Source organism: Erpetoichthys calabaricus, chromosome 2, assembly GCF_900747795.2.
Source record: "Erpetoichthys calabaricus chromosome 2, fErpCal1.3, whole genome shotgun sequence".
In the NCBI taxonomy this organism is placed as follows: Eukaryota; Metazoa; Chordata; class Cladistia; order Polypteriformes; family Polypteridae; genus Erpetoichthys; species Erpetoichthys calabaricus.
This window is the reverse complement of record NC_041395.2, coordinates 311,265,536-311,274,376: the sequence shown is the minus strand read 5'-3', so window position 1 is coordinate 311,274,376 and position 8,841 is coordinate 311,265,536.

The window sequence follows — 8,841 nt, the reverse complement described above, 5'->3', positions numbered from 1 at the left end:
GGAGTAGATTCATACCTGGTGGCATGGATCGTGGACTATCTTACAAACAGACCTCAGTATGTGCGTCTTGGGAACTGCAGGTCTGACATTGTGGTCAGCAGCAGAGGAGCACCGCAGGTGACTGTACTTTCTCCGGTCCTGTTCAGCCTTTATACATCGGACTTTCAACACAACTCGGAGTCCTGCCACATGCAAAAGTTCGCTGACGACACTGCTATGGTGTGCTGCATCAGGAGTGGGCAGGAGGAGGAGTATAGGAACCTAATCAATGAGTTTGTTAAATGGTGCGACTCAAACCACCTACACCTGAACACCAGCAAAACCAAGGAGCTGGTGGTGGATTTTAGGAGGCCCAGACTCCTCCTGGACCCCGTGATCATCAGAGGTGACTGTGTGCAGACCTATAAATACCTGGGAGTGCAGCTGGATGATAAATTGGACTGGACTGCCAATACTGATGCTCTGTGCAAGAGAGGACAGAGCCGGCTATACTTCCTTAGAAGACTGGCGTCCTTCAACATCTGCAATAAGATGCTGCAGATGTTCTATCAGATGGTTGTGGCGAGCACCCTCTTGTACGCCATGGTGTGCTGGGGAGGCACAATAAAGAAGAGGGACGCCTCACGCCTGGACAAACTGGTGAGAAAAGCAGGCTCTATTGTAGGCATGGAGCTGGACAGTTTGACATCTGTGGCAGAGCGACGGGCACTGAGCAGGCTCCTGTCAATTATGGAGAATCCATTGCATCCACTAAACAGTGTCATCTCCAGACAGAGGAGCAGCTTCAGCGACAGACTGCTGTCACCGTCCTGCTCCACTGACAGACTGAGGAGATCGTCCTCCCCCCCCCCAACACTATGTGACTCTTCAATTCCACCCGGGGGGGGGGGTCAACGGTAACATTATTCAAAGTTATTGTCTGTTATACCTGCATTTTTATTACTCTTTAATTTAATACATGTATTGTTTTTGTATCAGTATGCTGCTGCTGGAGTATGTGAATTTCCCCTTGGGATTAATAAAGTATCTATCTATCTATCTATCTATCTATCTATCTATCTATCTATCTATCTATCTATCTATCTATCTATCTATCTATCTATCTATCTATCTATCTATCTACTCCAAGAAAGAGAAGGCAAGAACCATAATTAACACCATCCAGGATACAACTGCTAATGATAGATTATTTATAAATGTATTAAACAAAAGCTAAGCAAAATTGACAAATAGTGGGGAAGAGGAAGAATTCAAAGAAGGGACAACTAAGAGACTGTAAACATCTTTAAACAGAACAGAAAACATAACTAAAGGAAAGAACGAATCTAGATCAGAAAAGTCTGATTTCTGATTAATACTAAATGTTAAATTTCAAAACACAAAATCCAAATCCAGCTGGAAAAGTCAAAACATCAAAAACAAAAAAAGAGCAAAATAATATAGTTGAGAAAATGTAAGGACCTACTCAACCAGAGGAGAGCCAAGGTGCAGGTGGTGCAGTAAGGAGATTGGGGGTTCGCTTCCCGGGTCCTCCCTTCATGGGGTGCACTTTGAGTAGTGAGAAAGGCACTATATAAATGTAAAGAAGTATTATTAAACTAACGGCACAGCTAAAAGTCTGTGACAACAGCTGTCTTTGATAGACAATCACTCAGAGTGAAAGTAGCCCCGTACTTGCAACTCTTATTACTTGAAGTTCTTGAGCACCAGTTTCTTTTTCCGCCCTTTTTAAATAATTTATTTTATTCAGCAACATTGGGTGCATCATGGGATGCAAGTCAGTCACGGGGCACACTCTCACACACCCCAATGCTGCACACATTTAGACTGTCCTGCTCAGATCTTTTGAGATATAGGTGAAAATCAGACTACTGTTAGAAAATGTTACATGGGGAGACTCTAGCTGAGGTTCAACCACGCATAATAAAATTTTACTAAATAAATTAATAAAGGTGGAAAACAAAGACATGTTGAAACATTGAAAACATAAAGGGAACAACGGCAAAATTATTTATTAAATGAAGCACCAACCAAACCTAATATTAACAGGAATGCATCAGGACGTAGCACTGAGAATTCTGCAGATCTCACCAAGGAAAGAGTTAAATTTGCCCGCGACACTGAAGTGTCTATTTGAATTAACGTTCTACTAAAATATTGTATATTCTTGTAATATTTGACCTATAGGAGATCACAGAAGGCAGACACAGATGGCAGAGTTATTAATCACGGGCGGCTTGACAGTTATTTTTATTGAATAATATTTCCATCTTTACCCAGTTAGCTTGGGTTCTGTGACAGGGACCTTGGAGACGTGGAGTTTTGTTGCTGCTCGGGCGCCAGAATGTGTGCCTCTGACCTTCTGAAAATGAAAGAGTGCAGTGCGTAGCAGATAACGTTCCTCCTACATTTGTGCTGTGCTCAAATGCATTTGACTTTCAAGTACATTCTTTCTTTACTCGCTGGATCTGACTCAGACTACGAAGGGTTAAGCTCCATACCTTAAATAGTACACAGAACTTCATTGACTGCCCATTAATTATTGGACTATTGGTCCCCTATAAAGCATCTTTTTGGTATTGTCATACGTATGTTGAAAATGATTTTGCTGTGAGAACACATTTAAATTGGACACAGAAGTTCTCAGAATCATCATCCAAACATTATTAATGGGCATTTTATACATGTAAGCACTCAACCTTGGACAATTAGAACTGAAGACGTGGGCCCAGTTGTGAAGCCACAAACCTAACCTGGGAGGTGATTACAAGGACAGACTTGTACAAGAGAAGCAGAAAGTAAAGAATGAGACGGAGTGATGCACAGGGCCAACCCACATCAGCCTTTCAATGGGAGCTTTCTACAACAGTGCTACGGGTGTCTTTCTATCCCTTCTCGTGCTCATCAACCATGTGACACATACAGATAATAATAATTCATTACATTTATATAGCGCTTTTCTCAGTACTCAAAGCGCTATCCACACAGGGAGGAACTGGGAAGCAAACCTACAATCTTCCACTGTCTCCTTACTGTAAAGCAGCAGCACTACCACTGCGCCACCTGTGACAATAACATCATTTTCATGGCAAGGTATCTTGTATAAAGTGCTGTAGTACATACCACAGGAGATAATGGACACCATGGAAAAGAGTTGGTCCACATAATTGTACAGAGGCAAACCCTCAGCAAAGTGCATCACATACCACTAACTGCCCACTTGCATAAAGTTTATGATTTTATAACAATGTGAAAATCATGACTAGTGAATGCTTCATTATTATCATTACATAAATGGAAAGTAACACAAGATGTAATGATGCTGTATTGTACATTTTAAGTATGGGGGTCCCCTACCTTATCTTGGTTCTCAAATCTACTCTACTCTATACAGTATATATATAAAATCCTAAGCTTAAAAGTGCAACAGTGACGTTTTTATGTCACTTTTTTTGTCACGCTTTAAATCGGGCTTATTTTAAAACCTTCATATATATGCTTGGTATCATTCTTTTCAGAATTTATCGAACTTTAATGTAATATTGTTAGATTTTCAGATTCTTATTCCATTTTTAAATTATAAACTAAAAAATATCAAGAACTTACGTCTCGTGAGATGGGACTTTGTACCAAAAGATTTAACCAGGCCCGGGACCAGAAATAAAACACCAAGAGTAGGACAGCTGCTGCACAGGCTTTTAAATGGTCAAAGTGCTGCGTGAGATGCAGATCATGCGGCACAGCAGCAGCAGCTGATCGAGCAAAGAGGAGGTAAAAAACAAAACTGTATTTGTTTCCCATTGTATCACAGTTTAAGAGGGGGTTTCAGAGGAGCGACCGCGTCTCCTTGGGGTGCGTTCAGCCCTCCGCTTCACAACGCGAGCAGCAGAGACACGAAGTGGCTGGCGAGCAAAGCGAGCAGGGGGGAACCCCCTAGTAACTTTAAGTCTAATTACGTGAGAGAATGTCTCAGTATGCCAACCCTTTTAAGTCAAGGCCCCATCTGGTCAGGGCTCCTGATAATATAAACCTAAAACTGTGCAGCTGAGCATAATCTTGGATCTTGGTTACTCCTAACAGTAGTCTGACAGCATGATTCTGGACAATAGTAGACCTATTAATCAATGCAACTGCTTAATGTGTGGTCAAATATTTTGTGATATCTCTAGTCCAGGGGTCCTCAATCTTTTTTCTTGAAGTACTTCCATTTTTTCTGGTCTTAAATTGTTAATTTTGGAACTCTTACAAGGCACAACTAAAGGTGGTATTTCTCTAAACACTAAAACAAATGTATTTGCTGTCAATCACACCAGCAACTCCAGGAAAAATACAGCTTTCTTTAACATTACCTCACGTCTAGTGGTGGGGAAATGCATAAATCTGCCTATTACCTCACGCATTGTTTTTTCTCATTACTTCATTTTAGGTTAATTTGGATACTCTGTATATGCATATAATTATCATTCATGGAGGCTCCAAAATCTGTACAAACCCCTACTTTCTCTTCTGTTCTTTTTCTGGCTTTCTGTGTGGTGATCTGCGTTACCACCACCCGATCAAAGCACCGTGCTGTCCCTACATTGATGGATTGAAGGCCAGAGGTCCACAAGACCATCATTATCAAGTTCTTCCATGTGAATCTTGAATACCATGAGGACTGATTGAGGTCATTTATGTTGGGTAGAATGCCTAGTGGGGGCTGGGTGGTCTCGTGGCCTCGGACCCCCTGCAGATTTTTTTTTTCCTCCAGTCGTCTGGAGTTTTTTTTCTGTCCTCCCTGGCCATCAGACCTTTCTTTTATTTTATGTTAATTAGTATTGCCTAATTTTATTTTTTATATTTTGTCTTTTTTCTCTTTCTTCATCCTGTAAAGCACTTTGAGCTACATCAGGTGTATGAAAATGTGCTATAGAAATAAATATTGTTGTTGTTTAATTTGTGTGGGTCTGTACCTTTTAATTTTTTTATGTATACTAAATGCTTCTTTAATTAACATTTTTAATGAAAGAACCGTACTATAGCTTGATATATAATAAAAAAAAAAACAGATTGCCAAAATATCCAGATTTTTAAATTACCAAAATTATACAGTCATATATGAATTCAGATCAAAAAAGCAGATAAATAACTCATAAGTTATATACGACTTAAGGGGAAAAAAATGGAAAATAGCTTGTCACTATGGAGGCTGAACCTGCGTCTTACCGCAGTTCTGCTTCTGTATTCAGTTTAATGAAGGTTATTGGATATTAAATATTAATGAAAATGAAATATTAGACACATTAATTTTATTAATAATAATTACTATCATAGGGCGGCACGGTGGTGCAGTGGGTGGTGCTGCTGCCACGCAGTTAGGAGACGTGGGTTCGCTTCCCGGGTCCTCCCTGCGTGGAGTTTGCATGTTCTCCCCGTGTCTGCGTGGGTTTCCTCCCACAGTCCAAAGACATGCAGGTTAGGTGTATTGGCGATCCGAAATTGTTCCTAGTGTGTGTTTGGTGTGTGTGTGTGTGTGCCCTGTGGTGGGCTGGCGCCCTGCCCGGGGTTTGTTTCCTGTGTTAGCAGGGATTGGTTCCAGCAGACCCCCGTGACCCTATAGTTAGGTTATAGCGGAATGGATGGATGGATTATTATCATTTGTGTATGTTCATACAGTACAATACAATTTATTTCTGTATAGCCCAAAATCACACAAGGAGTGCCGCAATGGGCTTTAACAGGCCCTGCCTCTTGACAGCCCCCCAGCCTTGACTCTCTAAGAAGAAGAACTCCCAAAAAAAATGGAAGAAACCCTGGGAAAGGCAGTTCAGAGAGAGACCCCTTTCCAGGTAGGTTGGGTGTGCAGTGGGTGTCAAATATATGTTCATCAATATATAATTTCTTCTACATTAGTCCGATAATTTCAAATACTTTTTTAAAAATGATAGTACACCAAAAAAGTATATCAAAACTAAGAAAATTGTAACAATGTTGCACCAGACCTGAGAGACAGAGAGCGAGAGACAAAGAAAGAGATGCCACTCAGAGGGGTAATACAGACAGCATGTCCTTATGAAGATGCTGTCATTCTCAAAAATCCATCGGTCTTGGTGTGGACCCCAGCCAGGCTTGATCGGCTCAGAGAGGCGCTGAACTGTCATCTCAAACCTCATGTGAGCTGAGGAAGACTTGGGATTGGTGCAGGTGGAGCGCAGAAGTGGAACTGGAATGCAGTCAGGGATGGCGACTTGGGTTTAGCCACCATGTAACCAACTGTCCTTTTAAGGGACATCTTTTTTTATTGCATTCAGTCATGTATCACCTAACAATCGTTTGCGTTGTTGAGAACAGGTTGAGAACTGCAGCTCTAGTCAATAGCTACAGCATATTGAAATAGGAGAATAAGAACTTTTTGAATTATTTTTATTTAAACACTATGGGAAACAATTTAAAGACAATATTTAAAATTTAATTCACATTTTTAAGAACATAAACCTCTGCAGGTACTTTCTTCATGCATCTTCCTTACACGCATAGCAAACTCTCTTTCAATAATCCATCCCCTCAAGCATTTCCCAGTCTCAAGTCTGGTCTCAGCCATGGAAGGGACACACTCCAGAGAACACTACAGAGAAGTAGAACAATGATTTGGCAGTTAAAGTTATTATCTTTATGTTTTTACAGCAATTCACAATTGACATTTCCCCCATCTTTTGTATGCAGAACTACACTAAAGTCACTTCAGTATACTGAAAACCTACTACATTGTGGTGATGATAACTAGTTAACCCCTGATGGCTGGCTGACCCACATAAAGTAGCCTGATTACGATCAGTTTGAAAAAGCTACAGGGAAAGAACTGAACGGCTTCACCACCCAAAATGTGAAGGGTGAGGTTCAGGACAGATGACAAGTAGGTGTCAGGCAAGACTGGGAGAGAGAGCAAGATGAGCTAGGTGGCCTTGGCAAAGAAAAATCTTTCTGGGATCATGGTGGAAAAGGACCAATAAATCATGCAGGAGAATTAAAAACTGTCAGCTAGATGTATAGTGGATTCAGCAAGTAGTCTGACCTTTTCACTTTCTATAAATATTGTTGAGCTTTAAATTTAATTTTAAACGGATAAGTCGGCCATTTTTGTCCATCAGTCTACACTCAATAATCAATAATGACAAAGTGAAAACATGTTTTCAGAGGTTTGCAAATTTGCAAAAAATCAAAAACTGTTATCACTCATTTATATAAGTATTCAAACCCTTACCTCAGTAATTTGTGGAAGCCCCTTTGGCTATAATTGGGGCTTTGAGTCTTCTTGGGCACATCTCTACAAGCTTTGTGCATCTGGATTTGAGCAGTTTGTCCCATTTTTTTCATGAGAGATGGGACCCACAGTCCAAAGTCATGGAGGTTAGGTGGATTGGTATTTCTAAATTGACCCTAGTGTGTGTGTGTGTGTGTGTGTGTGTGTGTGTGTTCACCTTGTGATGGACTGACTTCCAGTCCAGGTGTTGTGACTGTCGTGTGCCCATGATTGCTGGGATAGGTTTTATCTGCCTTGAGATGCTGCCCCGGATAAATGGGTTAAGACAATGGATATATGATGGACCTAACTTATAGAAGTCTACCCAAGTCTCTTAATGAGGCTCCTTTAAATGAGATGTTTAAACTGAAGCTAAACACACATTTCTGTCTGCTTCTTTAATTCTCTGAAGTGGTCGTTTACATCTCAGGGATGGATAGATAGATAGATAGATAGATAGATAGATAGATAGATAGATAGATAGATAGATAGATAGATAGATAGATAGATAGATAGATAGATAGATAGATAGATAGATAGATAGATAACTTTATTATTCCCAAGGGGAAATTCACATACTCCAGCAGCAGCATACTGATAAAGAACAATATTAAATTAAAGAGTGATAACAATGCAGGTATACAGTCAGACAATAACTTTGAATAATGTTAACGTTTACCTGAACGTCTGAAATACTTATTTGTTGTCTATATGTTTCCCAATACTGCATCCTTGTTTCGTCTCGTACTATTAGTGTTACATTTTATACTTCTCAGGAGACTATCAGTTTCATAATTGATTATAATCTTGTTTGTCTAATAAGTGCAGTCAATGATGCCGTACACATATGTAAATTAAATTGACTGAATGATTCCAAACAGCTGCAAGGCCCCAGAGGTTTATATTTTCCCAAGATGACATCATTTAGAGACTTTTTTGTGTGATTCTCTTTCATCTGCACCTGGCCTTAAAAACTTTATACAATGGAAAAATATATAATCTTATTCTATCAAACAAAATTTTTTAATATTTTAATAGTTAATTGTCGATTTATTTGCAGAAAAGGTGGGAAAATCAATACCATTAAGTGATACAAAATTTTTCATTCTATCAATACATTGACAACGTGTATCAATCTTTGTTAATTTTATGGTTAAGAATTCCCTTCATTTTGGTACTTGCCTAACAAAATAAATTGCTTCTGAGGTCCCCTAGATAACACACACAGCCCTTTCATGTAAGAATGGTAATGGCCCATGAACAATGTTTCCTTTTTTATTCAAGAGGGGCAATGTTAACGGATTACATTAACATGGCAGCCAGCATTCTGAGAGACAAATGCTGAGTGGTGTTAAAGGTTGAGGTTTTTTTCACAATTTTACGGGATAGAAGATGGTTGTTATGACACAAGCAATTGAAACCCCTTGACTACAGGCAGGTGATCTCCACTGAACTAACTCTGTGACTTCTGCGAGTGCGTCATATTAATAGGGCCTAATATTTATGCAATTAATTATGCAATTTGGAAGTGCTATCATATGAAATCTAGTAACAATACTAAC